Source organism: Marmota marmota, unplaced genomic scaffold (assembly GCF_001458135.2).
Source record: "Marmota marmota marmota unplaced genomic scaffold, marMar, whole genome shotgun sequence".
Classification (NCBI taxonomy): domain Eukaryota; kingdom Metazoa; phylum Chordata; class Mammalia; order Rodentia; family Sciuridae; genus Marmota; species Marmota marmota.
This window is the reverse complement of record NW_025999949.1, coordinates 9,109,735-9,127,386: the sequence shown is the minus strand read 5'-3', so window position 1 is coordinate 9,127,386 and position 17,652 is coordinate 9,109,735. Positions and strand designations below refer to the sequence as shown.

The 17,652-nt window shown below is 37.3% G+C and overlaps 1 pseudogene; it reads left to right on the top strand.

Annotated features, from left to right (window-relative positions):
* The window catches only part of LOC107142765, a 33,579-nt pseudogene extending 21,377 nt beyond the window's left edge, over positions 1-12,202 (top strand).
* Positions 12,203-17,652: the final 5,450 nt, after the last annotated feature.

Below are 17,652 nucleotides of genomic sequence, written 5' to 3'. Positions count from 1 at the left end.
GTCGCCGAGTCGCGCGGGCAGCGGCTGGCGGGTCTGGACCTCTGCGCTGCGTGGCGGAGATTCACTCGTCTAGCGCAGACTGTCACCTCCAAAAATCCTTCCAATTCCCGGCCGGTCTCTCTTTAGTGGAATTTTGCTAGGAGTTTCTCAGCAGGTCGAATCTAAGCGTATCCATGCGTCTCTCTGATCCCATTGTTGAGGAGGTACTGAAAGCGCTGCCTCCCCTCTCGCCGCCATGTTGGATCCTGGCTAGGACAGGTTTAGCAACCTCTTGGAGCAGGGGGAAATTCTTGATAAGGGTGGAGAAAGGGCTCTGAAGGAATTAACATTTTAATCCCTCAGAGGACAGTCTCCATCTTGCCCGACTCACTCAAAATTGATTTCCTTGATCCTACCTGAATCGATTTACCTATCTTTATTGACTGTCTGTCTAATTCTGGCTTCAGGGGCAGAGTCTCTGGAGTCGGAGGAATTCACCATGAGTTGTAGGTCTCTGTCTTGGGTGCCAGGGGCTGGTGGTCTTGAAGGAGAAATAGTTGATTGACTGGTTTTTTAATTTGTGTATATGATCTTGCAGGAACTTCTGTAGGCAATTTAACAGGCATGATCCTATTAGGAGAAACATAAAGAGAACTAACAGGAGTCCTGTGAGGGGTTGGTTCCAAGGCCATACTTGACTGAACATTCCCCAAGGGGAATGTTCAGTTGGCCTAGTCATTGTTTCCTCTTTTCTAGCTGCTCTTATAGTTGTTTGATTTTGTCCTTCACTACCCCTGACAGGTTGACATAAAAACAATACTCCTCTCGTAAGTATAGGTGGAGGCCTCCTTTCTCTGCTATTAATAGGTCCAGTCCATGGTGGTTTTGTAGGACCACAGAGGCTAAGGAGTCCAGTTGATTCTGGAGGTATAGTGTAAATTCTGCTACCTGTTGGATAATCCCTATCAGCTGATTGGAGAGCTGATGAAAATAGGTAATGGGTGTGGCTCTTCCTGCCGTTCCTGTGGCTAGGTCTGCAGTAACTGTAGGGCAGCTACTAGGGAAACAAATTTAGTAGCCCATTTGTGTCGAGGGCTCATATGAGTAGGGTCTTACCAATGAGCTGTTTAACCTAGAAGACCTGCTATTAAATGAGAGAAGCCAATAATCTCTCTCCAAGATATGTGAGGATGGAGAAGTTGTCACCATAACAAGGTTGGAGAGGACGAGGCCTCTATTTGGGAATATAAATCTTTAACATAACCAGAATTATCAGGAATATAAACACAATATTTAACTTTTAATGTCACAAAACTTCATCCCCATAAGATTCAGTTAAGCTAATTAATATCATCTGATTTTGTGAAATCTTTCTAGTGGTATGACCTCTGTGTCTAGATACAAATAGATAGGGTTCTGCTACCAGTATTCAGCTATCCTTCACTTAAGACCTGACCAGAAGAATGAACAGGACAAAAAATGTCATTTTGGATCTCACTGGGCTTATTCTTCTTCTAAATATGCTGATTTTCTCTTTCTTCTACAATATTTTTTTTTCTCCTATATAATCATTTCTGGCATTGTGACATCCATCCTGAGAGCTTGCTTGAAGGCTGTTCTTAGCCTTTATCACTTAATTGCTTTTGAGTTTTGCTTTCCTTTGTTTTGGGGGGGGGGATTGATTATTAAACTCAGGGGCACTTAACCACTGAGCCATATCCCCAGCCCTCTTTATTTTATTTTGAGACAGGGTCTTACTAAGTTGTTTTGGGCCTTGATAAGTTGCTGAAGCTGGCTCTGAACTCGTGATCCTCCTGCTTCAGCCTCCCAAATTGCTGAGATTACAGGTGTATACCATCATGCATAGCAAGTTTTGCTTTCCTTTAACGATCTCTCTAAAGTGCCTATTCCTATTACTTGGCTTCCTTATGAAGCCAATTACTCTATGGTCTCTCTGCTGGTCACATTCTTTGCCATAGTGAAGGATGGTCACATTTAGCTCTAGGTGTTCTGGAGATTGACTTCCTAACTGGATCTTGTGCTCAAAGTAAGCACCTCGTTTCACAAGTGCCAAGAGACATCCATTGCACACAATTAATTGCACATCACCTTTCCACTCTAGGCCTAGTGTTCTGAGATCATGCTGTAATAGAGGAGAGACTAGTATTTCCAGTAGGTACTGAGGACTCCAAGTGTGTACTGATTATACCATGTAAGTACAGAGTGTAGCAGAAGAATCTTTTCCAGGAATAAACTTTTTTTAAAAAAATATTCTCTATGTTAGAACAATAAAGACAGTTTCATAGGATTTTTAATAAACCAGTTAATTCTCAAAATGCCATAGTGTCTTGAGTTAGTTGTACCATTATTTTCTCTAGCATTTCTTTCATGGAATAAAGTAGATCCCATTATGGAATATTAAAAAAAAAAAAAGGACAACTTCATAGATCTCATAACACTGTGCAAACATTCCATGAGTTTCGAAGAACTTGTTAAAATCACCATAAAATATACTCATAACTATGAACTAGTCAGTTATGCCAGTATTCCTCTGAACCATTATTCATAGGCATGTAAACATCCAGTGACATGGGTGTAGCTCTTTATAAGCATTTGATTTTATAAAATCTTTGATAGTTTTTGTTTGTTTAGTACCATAGATTGACCCCAGAGTCACATAACTCCTAAGCCACATCCTAAGCCTTTTTATTATTATATTTTTTTATTTCTTTTTAATTTTTGAGACAAGATCTCGCTAAGTTTCACAGAACCTTACTAAGTTGCTGAGGCTGACTTTGAATTTGGCATCCTCCTACCTCATCCTCCTGAGCTGTTGGGATTACAGGAGTAGGCCAACACACCTGGCTCTTGCAAGTTTTTTTTTTAAATTCTTATTAGTTATATATGACCACAGAATGCAATTCAATTCATATTACACAAACAGGGCACAAATTTTCATGTCTCTGGTCAAACACAAAGTAGAGTCACACCATTTGTGTTTTCATATATGTATTAGGGTAATGATGTCCATCTCATTCCAGTCTTTCCTACCACCATAATCCTCCTTCCCCTCTCTTGCCTTTCCATATCTAAAGTTTGTCTAATCCTCCTATGCTTCCCGCCCCATCCCTATTATAAATCAGCATCCTTATATCAGAGAAGACATTCAGCATTTAGTTTTGGGGGATTGGCTTACTTCACTTAGCATTATATTCTCCAGCTCCATTCATTTACCTACAAATGCCATGATTTTATTCTCTTTTATTGCTGAATAATATTCCATTGTGTATATATGCCACATTTTCTTTATCCATTCATCTACTGAAGGGTATCTAGGTTGGATCCACAATTTAGCTATTGTGAATTGTGCTGCTTTGTGCATTGATGTGGCTGTGTCCCTGTAGTATGCTATTTTAAGTCCTTTGGGAATAAACCGAGGAGTGGGATAGCTGAGTCAAATGGTGGTTCAATTCCCAGTTTTCCAAGGAATCGCCGTACTGCTTTCCATATTGGCTTCACCAATACGTAAGAGTGTGCCCTTTTCCCCACATCCTCGCCAACACTTATTGTTGTTTATATTCTTAATAGCTGTCATTCTAACTGGAGTGAGATAAAATCTTACAGTAGTTTTGATTTTCATTTCTCTAATTGATAGAGCTGTTGAATATTTTTTTCATATATTTGTTGATTGATTGTATATTGTCTTCTGAGAAGTGTTTGTTCAGTTCCTTGGCCCTTTTATTAATTGGATTATTTATTTATTTTGGTGTTAATATTTTTGAGTTCTTTATATATCCTAGAGATTAGTGCTCTATCTGATATCCATGTCATAAAAATTTGTTCCCGTTCTGTAGGTTCTTTATTCACCTCACTGATTGTTTCTTTTGCTGAGAAGAAGCTTTTGAGTTTGAATCCATCACATTTATTGATTCTTGATTTTAATTTTTGCACTATAGAAGTTTTATTATGAAAGTGGGGGCCTAATCCAACATAATGGAGATTTAGGCCTACTTTTTCTTCTATTAGACACAGGGTCTCTGGTTTAATTCCTAGGCCCTTAATCCACTTTGAGTTGAGTTTTGTGCATGGTGAGAGGTAAAGGCTTAATTTCATTTTGTTGCATATGTATTTCCAGTTTTACCAGCACCATTTGTTGAAGAGGCTATCTTTTCTCCAACATATGTTTTTGGTGCCTTTGTCTAATACAAGATAACTGTATTTATGTGAGTTTGTCTCTGTGTCCTCTATTCTGAACCATTGATCTACAAGTCTATTTTGGTGTCAATAGCATGCTGTTTTTGTTACTATTGCTCTGTAGTATAGTTTAATATCTGGAATAGTAATGCCACCAGCTTCATTTTCTTGCTAAGGATTGCTTTGGCTATTCTGGGTCTCTTATTTTCCAGATAAATTTCATTTCTATGAGGAATGTAATTGGGATTTTGATTGGGAATGCATTGAATCTATATAGTGCTTTTGGTAGTGTGGTCATTTTGACAATATTAATTCTGCCTATCCAAGAACAAGGTAGATCTTTCCATCTCCTAAGGTTTTCTTTAATTTCTTTCTTTAGTGTTCTGTAGTTTTCATTGTAGAGGTCTTTCACCTCTTTTTGTTAAGTTGATTCTCAACTTAGCATAGATAGCTTCTAGGATGTTGAGATATGTTCCTGTTATCCCTAGTATTTCTAGTGTTTTGAAATGAAATAGAAAATATCAAAGGCATTGACAAATTTCTAGAGTCATATGATTTGCTCAAATTGAATCAGGAATGATATACATAATTTAAACAGATCAATTTCAAGTGATGAAATAGAAGATGCTGCCAACCAAGAAAAGCACAGGACCAGATGGACACACAACTGAGTTCTTCAAGACTTTTAAAAAAGAACTAATACTAATGTAATAGTCTTCAATTTATTTCAGGAAATAGAAAAAGAGGGAGCACTTCCAAACTCATTCTATGAGGCCAATATCACCCTGATTCCAAAATCAGTCAAAGACACATCAAAGAAAGAAAACTTCAGACCAATATCTATAATGAACATAGATGCAAAAATTCTCAATAAAATTCTGGCAAATCAAATACAAAAACATGTCAGAAAGATAGTGCACCACAATCAAGTGGGATTCATCCCAGGGATACAAGTTTGGTTCAACATACGGAAGTCAATAAATGTAATTCATCACATTAGTAGACTTAATGATGAGAATCATGATTGTATCAATTGATGCAGAGAAAGTATTTAACAAAAATACAGCACCCTTTCATGTTCAAAACACTAGAAACACTAAGGATAGTAGGAATATACTTCAACATTATAAAAGCTATCTATGCTAAACCCAAGGCCAACATCATTCTAAATGGAGAAAAATTGGAAGCATTCCCTCTAAAAACTGGAACAAGACAAGGATGCCCTCTTTCACCATTTCTATTTAACATAGTCCTTGAAAGTAGCCAGAGCAATAGACAGATGAAAGAAATTAAAGGGACACAGATAGGAAAAGAAGAACTCAAATTAGCACTATTTGCTGATGATATGATTCTATACATAGAAGACCCAAAACATTCCACCAGAAAACTTCTAGAACTAGTGAATGAATTCAGCAAGGTAGCAGGATATAAAATCAACACCCATAAATCAAAGGCATTTCTGTATATCAGTGACAAATTCTCTGAAAGAGAAACGAGGAAAACTACCCCATTTACAATGCCTAAAAAAAATAAAATAAAATAAAATAAAAATCTTGGGAATCAATTTAATGAAAGAAGTGCAAGTTTTAAATGTTCTTTTTGCAGTTGAGAAAGATATTTTGAAGAAGATAAATGATTTTCTTAGGATTTGAATTTATGCCCTATGGACTATTGAGGTCGTGCTTTTCCATGTACATTTCTGTTACACAAGATAAATGAAGTTAAAAAGTTGTGTTTGATTTTCTTGATCTTTAAGCCACTGCCATTTCTTCGTGAAATATTCCAATTCATTCCCTCAAAAGTCAACATCTAGAACCCCTGCTTTGTGGAACGTTTTGTACTAAACCCATTCTTCATCCTACTCATTCTCTGTGTTCTTGTCCTGACCAAAGATCTGATCTTGCTAATCTTCCCAGATCCTAAAGGACAGGATATTGTTGAAAATTTGAAGTGAGACATAACACATTTGAATCCTTGTTCATTGATCTTTTTCATTTGAAGTGAGACATAACACATTTGAATCCTTGTTCATTGATCTTTTTCAGATAGAATTGTTTAGTAGGGCTGGGGATGTGGTTCAAGCGGTAGCACACTCGCCTGGCATGCGCAGGGTGCTGGGTTCTATCGTCAGCACCACATAAAAATAACATAAAGATGTTGTGTCCACCAAAAACTAAAAAATAAATATTAAAAAATTCTTTCTCTCTCTCTCTAAAAAAAAAATAAAAGGAATTGCTTTGTATTTTTTAATCCTTTGACTTGAAGCCACCAGAATGCTGATCTCAGCTGGCTCATATCAATTAACCCAGTATCAAAGTAGGCTCCATTCTTATGTGAGCTTCACACAGAACAAGCAGCCCTTCATAAATTGCAGAGTGACTCCAGCAGGGGATTAATATCCCGGAAAGCATCTGGGCAGGTACAGCATGGATCCACCATAGAGTCAGCCATAAAGATACTGAGAATATCTCACAATGCCAGAAAGATATCTAATCTGCCCCTGATTTTATTCACATGAAAACTAAAGATTGCATTTCTAAAAATATCTGGACAACTGAGTAAATTCTCTCCTGCAGTTTTATTTAAATATTCAGTAACATTGAGACATACCCTAAAGCCATTCTCTACTGGTAAGAACAATTTTTACTTCTCCTCCCTCACCAACCCCCTATAAAAATGGGCTCACTGTTCTTTTTATAGCCTAACAGAAAGATCCATGTACCAGGACTGCCTTAGCTTTGCTTGGCTTCAATTATACAAACTAACCACACTCAGTTGGATGGCAACTGCCTTAGCAATGTGCCCGTCGTCTCCAACTTCATGAGTGGAGTTTTTCCACCCACCGTGTCAGGTACAGGAACTGAAATAAGAATCAAAATTCTCTAATGCCAATAGAGGGAAAATTCCAATGAAATAATACAGCTGCTAAGGTTAAGTTGTGCTGACCTTTTCCCTCATGCATAGCAATAACAAAAGCTGAAGGTTTTAATTGATAATCTTGGTATATGTAATCTTTGCATATATTATCTCACTTAAAACTTTACCTTTTAGGGTATGCAATGTGAAATTTATAATTTATCAAACTCCTAACTACTTGGATATATTTCTCATAGTTTTTTTTAATCATAGTTGGTTTTAATTCAGTTGAGTTGTTGGTCTTCTGTTGCAGTCCCTGGGGACTGTCAGCTCCACGCTGCCATTCAATTCTAGTTACATATTTTCAGACCACTAATCTCTCTCCACCCCACCAGCTTTCCTGCTGCTTGACCACAAAGTGACAACATCGACTATACCATGCCACGGAAAACAAGACTCAACATTTCAGGAGAACCAGCCCAGCTAAGAGAGTTTCCTTTTGAAAATTCTCCTAACACTTCAATATTGCATTAACCTCAGCTTCACCTGCTTCTTTTCGGGTAACAGAGGTCATTAACTTTGTGAACATCTTCAGTCCAACCACAAACAGAAGCAGGATGGTTGCTTTTGGCCCAAGGGAACTTCTAACCCTGGCAAGAAAGTAGAACAGCTCCCTGAGCAGTGTGACAGAGTAGAAGCCCTGTTTTCAGACCATTTGGAGGCTCAAGATATTGTGTGACCTTGAGTTTGTATTTAACCTTTGGCCCTTCTCAGAGCCCAGTTAGGTGGGCCTTTTTTTAAATAGTTGAATAATGCCTAGTAGAATGTAAAAGAAAACTTTTTCACTGGCCATTACCTGTTTCTGCCAACAGTTAAGATCATATATTTTGTAACCACATTCAACCAAGTCTTCTGTAAACCATTAGCAGGTCTTGAGGTCTCTCTGTTTCAAAAAACACTGCTTTGGCAGGATGAATGATATTACTTTATTTTTCCAACCATACACTCATCTTAGAAAGATCATATCACTAGGCATAGGTATGATATTTTCTTAACTCTTTCTGTAATGCACTTCTTTGTTATCACAAGCACTAGTGGTCAATCTCTGGTACTAGGATCCAGGTCTTATGGAAATTTTGAAATACAAAATAGCACTTTAAGGTTTACAAGTCACTTACATCCTGAATATTTCATTTCTTTTAATTTCCCCACATTTTTTTTAAACCTAAAATGAATTTATTTTTCTGGGATTGTTTTTTTCTAAATTAATAAGCCTTAATGCTAGGATGAACATTGGATGAAAAAGAAAATTCCTTGGTAACATCTTACAAATCACAAAATTCATTGACCCTTGACATATTTCTGTATAGACCTTCCATAAAAGTATAACCAGTCAGACCTTCCCCTTCATTGGAAGTAACTACTTCCAAGGCTGCTTAACTCTTTCTGAATTATTAAACTAGCTTTATTAAAGGTCTTGTGAGGTACTGAGAAAATAAGTTGGGTCAAGTATAAAACAAACACTACTATCTTCACTTGGTATTAAAAATAGGGAAGTGATATCACAGGGAGCATTGAAACTCAGCCACAACCACACGAAATAGCAGGGCACGAGACACTCAAAATCTAGATCTGCTCATGGTCGAAAGCTCTTGCATATTGTGCTGCACAACACATGATACTGTGCTAAACTAAAGCAATTCCTTTCATCCAAAAACCTTGCAGGATAAATCATTGCCTAAGCAGTTGATACTCCTAATGCGACATCTACTCGAGTACGCTGAAGGGAATGTTGATTGCAGTACAGAATGGCCATAGTTGTTGGCCATTTGTTCGTAGCGAAGCTAAAACTGGAATAAACTAAGGTATAAGGGCTTTTTATTTTTTAATCACAGAGAAAAAAAAAACAAGAACTTTTGATAATCAATCAAATGCTTTATCCAAACTCAGAATGAATGTTTATACTTTTGTTGTCAACATTTTCCTGAGTACAAGAAAAATGAATGTGAGGAAAGAAGACGAGTCTATTTACTACCACTGGAAATACTCTGCTCTTTCATTTTGGAGAGAATTGACACCTCTACCTGATTTATGAATATTAATGTCAAGCTGACAACAACAACAAAAAAGTATGAGCATGTACGTGTTTCTCTACTTTTAGAAATCTTACTTTGAATCTTATTAAAGTTAGAAAAAAATAATAAACTTTTGTTCTATTTCAGTACCCAGAGGCACCAGTTATTTCCACATACAACCAAGAATTGGAGGATAGATGATTTCCTTCTATTCCTTCTCAGGGCAAATACAAATACCCTCAGCCAAAATTTCTCTGCCTTTCAGCCCAGAATAGAAGGGGAAAGTTTTAAGGCTTGGTAACTTTTTCAAATAACTAAAAGAGCCAATGATGATTAACTTTCCATAGTAATGTGTTTGGCAGGATCTCTTGTGTGTGTCCTTCTTATATTAACTCCTTCTCAAGCAGAATGACGCCCTTTTGTAAAACCAAATTCAAGTCTTTAACAAAGTGAGAAGCAGAAAGATTCTTTGAGCTTCACAAAGTCCAGACAGAAAAAAGAAGTAAAGAAGTGATACTTTGGATAAGCAAAGGGAGTAAGATATATAAGTGCCCTGAGCAATGCCCCCACTTACTCTGTTACAGCAACCTAAACATAGCAAGACCACAGAGGGGAACAGATGTGTAGTATGTATAAGGAGACAAGATCACAAACTCATTGTTCCTTGGTCATTGCAGTCTTCTCTGCCCAAGGACAGTATGTAAACAGCAGAGTTCCAGGCCTGAGGTAACCGTACAAACTGGATTAGCATGACTGCTGTCCAACCATAGCAGACTATTGACTGAGAACCAAACAAGCTCCTCCAATGCTTCAGCACCAAGTAGAATCACAAAGTTATGAAAGATTGGGAAAGCCGGTCACACTAACCAAGAAATTTGGACTGTCAGAATTGATAAATCTTTTTTAAAGAGGTTTTTTGCATGAAAATATATTTATTTTATTTTGACGAGAAGCAAATTTTCTTGATGTATCAAAACCTTGATGTAACAAAATACTACATATTTACATATGCATTCTTCAAAATTAGAAAATCTTGTGTCTTGTCCTGCTTCTAGCTTTGTTATGTCCTTTGACCATGAATAAATTATTAAAATGTAGTTAGCTTCAGGTACCTCATCTTTAAACTGGGAGTGAGTATAACCATCAGGCTTACCTCACAGAGCCAGTAGACACAGAATTACCAAAAGTAGTATGGGAGTTGATAGAGTTGATACTACTATTGGCTTATTTTGCTGTTCATGACATGTCTTTAAAATGGTTTAGCTTCTCTGAGCTCTACCAAGTGACTACTTTATTTTTTTTTAGACATTGATGGACCTTTGTTTTATTCATTTGTTTATATGCGATGCTGAGAATCAAACCCTGTGCCTCACACATGCTAGGCAAGTGCTCTATAACTGATCCACAACCCCAGCCCCTAAATGACTACTTTTAATACAATATTGATAGATACTGTAATTCCTCAAGCTGGAAAGTATAAATGTTTCAAATAATACAAATATGATTTTTTATATTTGCACATGCTTTGATAAATGCATTACACAATGTTCAGAAATCAGATTAGAGATTATATTTCCAAAAAAAAGTAAAATAACAACTAGGTCTTTTAAAACTCACTTAGTAAAATCAACTCAATGAGAAGATACCTGGTTCATTTTTGGTCATGTGAATAATATTCAAACATGAGTTGTTTGTCTTTTAAATGATGTTGCAATAATTGAAATTTGGTGGCAAACTGCTTTTAAGTAAAGAATGATTTCTTAACAAAGCAATATTTTTGCTGTAAGTCAAGGAAATAGAGTTTTAGAGCCAGGAAATGTGAAGAGAATAGAAACTATTTAATCAACAGGCCTCCACAGGAAAATTTCTAATGTCAGAAAATGGATAAGATGATGGTGTTATTCTTCTTAGCATTATGGGAGGAGACTCTGGGTGGGTAATATCTTTCAATTTAAAAATGAGAAAATATAATACTATAACAAAGTAAGTGAGAAGAGGCATGGAATCTATGTTACACATTCCAAAGATGAATGAGAAGTAGAAATGGTACTTTTATAATTATGTATGCAAAGGGAGAATGAATTAAAGCTCCAGAAGCATCTTAGGGATCTGAATATTATCTGTCAGTACATTTTTAAAATCTTGATATCCCCTTTATAATCACTAGATTATTTTGAAGATAATTTAAGTCAATAAGTTAAATACTGGTCAACTAAGTTACATATCCTAGAAATAATCTAGAAACCTATATTTGAATATAGCAATGAGATATTTCCATTATCATCTTCTTTGGGAAAGTACCAAATGGTGGATTATATAGGTGCAGAAAAGAGGTACTGAGAGCCCAAGCTTAAGGCCAGGATCTTTATACCAAGCAGACTACTTGGTCAAGGACATGAATATCAAGTCCATGGAGATCTATTTCTACTCTCTGCCCATCCAGGAATCTGAGATCACTGACCTTTTCCTTCAAGGGAAAAAAAATCCTTCAAAGATGAGCTTTTAAATATTATACTTGTAAAAAATTAGATATATGCTGCCCAGAGGACCAGATTCAAGACGGTTGTCACAATTAGGGACTACAATGGCCTTATTGATCTGGATGATAAGAATTCGAAGGAGGTAGCCTTCACCATCCATGGGACCATCATCCTGGCCAAGCTCTCCATTGTCCCTGTATAGGTAGGTTACTGGGGGAGCAAGAGGGCAAACCCCACATTGTCCCTAGCAAGGAAATAGGCCACTAGGATTCTATACTGGTGTACCTCATCCCTCCACCTACAAAGATAGAGCATTGCCTGAGCCCCTGTACCTAAGGAGTGATTGCTGATTGCCAGTATTGAGGACTACTACATCTACATCTCAAGCAGAACCAGCACTGCCACCCCATGAATCTTTGCAAAGACCACCTTTGAGCCCATCTCCAAGACCTACAGCTATCTGACTCCCAACCTCTGGAAAGAGACCATATTCATCAAGTCTCCCTATAAGGAGTCAGTGCCCATCTCCTAAAAACCCACACGGGAGTCTCTATGTAGAAGTCTCGGGCCCCAGCTGTGGCTATGAGCTTAGGTTTTTATACAAGGAAAATGAACTAATTAAGCCTGTTTAAAAAAAATCTTTGGACTTTTTATTTCCCATTAGCTAAAAAAGAGTGACTTGTCAAAAATTTCTTAGTAAATCAGTGGTCAATCTAATTAAAATCTAAAGGTAAGGATTTTTTCCTTGCTTACTTGTTACATTAAATGAAAGGCTGCTTTTATAAAACTATATTTCTTAAGAGAAAGATGAGCTATGGTAACTTAGTGTTAACATATTATATTTTCCTCTCTTCTCTTGGCTTTGGCCCCCTTTCCACCAAGAGAATAACGGAGTTGAGGCTGAATCGAAATTGACCACACCCCACCCCAGACAATAAAGATTGAAAAACAAAATTGAGGAGACAGTTGGGGGGAAAAATGTGAGACAGTTTTCTTACACCTTATGGTTTAACACTGATAAAGTCATTCTGGTAGAATGTTGCTTTTTAAAATAGAAATATGAGGTTATGAGGTCAAATTATGTATGAAAACTCTCCTTCTTGTTTTTCTGCTCAAAAGAAAAGATGCATGCAGATGACATAGATACAGTATATAGAGTCCTGGGAAAAAAGACACTGGGATGCACAGGAGGTTCAGCTTTGGGGTCCACTTATGTTGCTATAAGTTAAGAACATAAGGGTCAGAATGGGACCACAGAGTAGTGACAAAATAGGCCTTTTTTTGTGTGGGTGCCAGTAATCACAGTGGAGAACACTAACCATGAAAGCCTAACTATTTCAGGAAGACCCCAAGTGGTGCTTTTATTTGTTCTCTTGTCCATCCTGTGGTCTCCTATTTTCTCTTGTCCTGATTCAGCAACTCCTATTGCCCCCTTTAAGTGTGAAATCCCCTGCTTTCTTTCATTTTTGTGGTATGTGTTATTTTTGCCACCAATCTTCATCTTCCCCATCTTCTAGCAAACAGCAAACACATTTTTACGATGTAGGAATCATCCTCCTCTGTCCTCAGCTGTGTTGTTTAAGTAAGAAGGTTCCCATCCTGACACATATAGCCAAGTTGTCCAGCTAATCCATCACTCTGGTTACAATGACCCAACCAGAGATGGATAATGGGGCAGGAAGACATGTTTGTTCTGTCTTCTATGGCAGCAATCATCAGGGACCAGGTTTCAGCCCCTGATGGTTCCCTTGGGAAGTCTGCCTATTCTTACCATGTTGTAACCCTAAAACCAACCTACCAGGTCTCTAGCTCTGCTCTACCACCTCCTAGCTGTGTGGTCTTGAACAAGTTACTTAACCTCTGTGTGCCTGTTTCCTTACCACAATGGGTTGTTACGAGAATTAAATCAGTTAATGTGTGGAAATTACTTGGAACAGTTCCGAGAATGTCATGTTTGTTTGTTTTTTTAAAACATTCCTTTAATCACTTGTATTTTAAATCCTTCAACTGTCTTTGACTCTTCTTCTTTCACCATATCTACCATTCACTGAAAATCCTCTCTCTTCTGTATCACCATCCCTCTGCCTTCCCCCCCCCCCAAATTAAGTTATAGTACACTGGCTAGGTTCTTGTTTCTATCCATTTAGACTCTTGCCTACCTCAAAAGCACTTCTAAAGGACATCTGTGGAATCTCCTGCTTTAAGACCCCCTCCTCTAGGAGCTGGCAGACAATCCTAGTCCTTCCTAAATGGATCTGTACCAGCTGCCTCCTTAGTAAAGCATGAGTCACACCCACTACTTCTAGCCACAGACTAATGGTCAGAAATTGGGCAGCAAAGACCTTTATCTGGGATAAAGAACAATAGGAAGGTAGCACAAACCCCAGAGAGTTGAAATCATAAAACGTAATTGCAGTGGTAGCCACGTTTACTGCCATATTGAAAGAATAAATTAACAATTTCTTTTCTATTGAGACGTCTTAGAAACTTTAAGATGTTAATGTGCTAAGCTGGGAATCCAGGGTCATTGTGATGAGAAATATCTAGTTACTCCATATACTTCTACTGAAGATTAATGCTGTCTTCCATGATTCTGTCTGCAAACTACATTTCACCACATCCACTAGAAGTACTGGGAAAGTACTAATCCTTTAGCCTGGAACTTGTCCACATGGCTAAAGGATTAGTTGCACCCTCTTAACACAGCAAACCCCATTTCAGGAGGCTGGATTTGTCAGTGCTTAATTTAATCAGCTCTGTTTATAGACTTGAGATCTTCTTGAGGCCATGGTGGATAGAACAGGATTCTCTAGCTTTGAAGGGCATCTTCCTATCTCCATTTTATAGATGCGGAAATAGAGGCTCAGTTAAACATCTCACCTAGATCACAAACAGAATAAGAGCCAGGATTTGAACTGATATGTTCTGTCTGAACAAGGATCTCTAATTATAAAGCTTGCTATTCCCACATACTCTGTTCAACCCCTATCTATTATTAAATATGAACATTTATTATTTTCTTGTACTCTATATCAGTAAGGATTCAGTCAGAAAATGGAAAACAACTGTAGATATTCAGCAGGAGAAATTTAATACTGGAAATTGGTTATATGAGCAATGGAAGAGCTATAAAGCCAAGTAGGGGATAATTAAGTGACAGTTGAGCAATAATAAGAAGTTTCTGTGGCTCTAGCGTAGGAGAGCAAAAGGGGATGGGAAGTTATCCTCAAATCCAAAAACCAGGGTCACAGAATGAAAGCTAGAAGCACAGAAGGACTACCTGTCCTGCCAGAAATCTGAACTTTTAAACACAGTTAATTTGGGCCTAAATTTATCTCTATAATTTGGTGGTAAATATTGGCCTAAAGCAACATTTGTACATTGCAAACTATAACCTAGCTTGGCATGTAACCTAAGGATATACTCCACAACCATGCAACTAAATCTAAGCTAATCATAACAGCTGAACTTCCAGCCAATCAGAGGGTGAAAGCTGCCAAAATATGACTCTGTAAAGAAATACCAACTACAGCCAATTTTGTGTGTCATTTTTCTCTCCTCTGCTATCAATATAACCTCCACATGTAGCAGGGTTGAATATTCTGAACCATATTTGTTCTGGGCTGCTATCTAATTTCAGAATTGCAATTAAAGACAATTGTGAACAATGTAACTAAATTTATTATAATGTTGTCTTATAAGAAATAAGAGAATGGAGCAGTCCTGTGGGAACCAGAACCAATGAGGAGAGACTGAAGAACCATCCATAGTAGATGACTTCCTCCTACTATTTGTCCTTCAGTCTACTTGAAACTAATTGGCAAAGAACTCTGGGAAATGTAGTTCGTTGCCATGTAAAATAAAGGAAGAAAAGGCAGGGAAATTATTTAGGAGCAAATAGGAAAGCAACTAACACACTTATACTCCCTTGTATAAAAGGTTACAGCACAGGGCTGGGGTTGTGGCACAGTGGTAGAGCACTTGCCTAGCATGTGCGAGGCCCTGGGTTTGCTCCTCAGCACCACATAAAAATAAATAAAATAAAGGTATTGTGTTCAACTACAACTAAAAAATAAGTATTACAAAAAACAAAAGTATTACAAAAAAACCTGAGTTTGTGTCTTTTTGATGGTAAGGGGTGGGGTGAGAGAAATTGAAGTACAAGAGCCTAGAACTACAGAATAGGAGATCCTTGGTCTATTGCTATTCTGTTTTAAAATCTGGGAGCAGTTTTTTCACCTTCCTACTTAGTAGAGCAAAAAGTGACTCCAACTTAAGACCCATTTTTCAGAACTTGCCTGCTTAAAACCTCCATTTATTTTTATTCTTATTGCCGTAAGGACAAAGACTAACTTGATAGTTTTAAGTAACGGTGCTTTGTCCTATGGAAATAGGGAGCAGGCACTATCACATAAAGAGTCTTCCCAGAAGCCAATGAACGCTGAAGAACCAGCTATCTAGAAGGGTAGAAAACAGAATATAGCTCATAGAAGTTGGAATCAAATGGTTATTCAGAGTCTAAGCAACTCTGACAGCAATAGCTCGTGGATTTCCAGTCCATATTTAGACCTTTCAACTAACTCCGCCAGTCTCAGCATAGCTCTTGTTCTGTGTCTTCTTCCTTTTCAGAATTCTCTATTTTTTTCTTTACATACATGGCAATGCAGATTCATAAGACATATAATCTAAAGGACACTTCACTTTTTAGGAATAAAAGTTTTGCAAAAGATCATATCATCAGCAATTGCCCATGCTATGAATTAATTAACCTCATCTCAGTTGTCATCTAGTCTGGTCATTTGGAAAGAGGGCATCATGGCACAGGTTCACATGGTATATTTGCCTGGAAGTACCTTCTCAGCAAGAAAATGTTCCTTAGAAGCTCCGTGGTTGGATTGCATTCTTCACCTTGGAGGCAGAAAATAGAAAAAACAAATAAGCAAAAAATTAGATTAAAATAAAGTGAAAGAAAGATCTTCTTCCAAAATAAGCAGATTGTGCAAATTGCTACAGAATGGGCAACTGAAAAAAAACTGAATTTTTTAATCCATATGCATCATCACACATCATGAAAAGTAATGTAATAATGTAATAATGAAAAGTAATGTTATAATATTCTACCTTGATAAAAAATGCTGAACAATTACATATTAATTCACCTTTTCTGCACCCCTGAGAAATTGGTCAATTTTAGTTGCCTAGTAAAAAAAAAAGAATAACAGACAATTGTCACCTAATTAGGCTCTCTACTCAGCATTCCAGGATATGAGTCTGTTTTTAATCTAGAGCAATTTGATTCCAGCCACTGCGACACTGCCCATTTTGAAAAACACACAGATCCTTTTCATGGCACACACACACAAAATCAATTAGACTCTCTCTCTCTCTCTCTCTCTGCAACTCTCAATTTGAGAAATAGGCATTGTTTCTGTGGGAGTGCAGGATGAACCTGACTATTTTAAATAAATGACCTAAGAAATCCATTATGGATAAACCAAGGCTGCATTAGAAAATAAATAAGAAAAAAATCATCAGAGTTAATGCTGCAAAATGACCCAGGTTCATTTGTACTGAGAAGTGCCACTGGGGCTGAATTATTTATAGGCCTACATTCTCTCATGCAGTAAATATAATGTAGTGTTTTGAGTTGGATTCTGTTTAGTTGGTTGGTTAATTTTAAGCCATAGGATCTTTAAAACTCTAATGCTCTTAAATCTTGTTCAAGGGACAGGATGTGACCACAGAATGTCTTGTACAGTCTGTATTGAATCTCCTTCTTGTGTTGTCTAGTCTCTCATCTTTCAAAATTGACATGATGAAGAATAGACATAGTCATGGTTTAAGACCAGACAGAGGTACTTTAGCATAATTTTATGTAGTAGAAGAGATAAGTAAAAGGAAGCCCTCCTTTCATTCCCTTCTGTGTCCATAAAGCTGTATTTCAATTTCACCATAGCCCTAAAAGGGATCCCAGTGTAAGGTAGAGATGACTAACATTCAAACTCAAGAAAAAAAAAAAAACACCACCACCAACAACATTGTCAGTTCCCTCAAATCTAAATCAAATC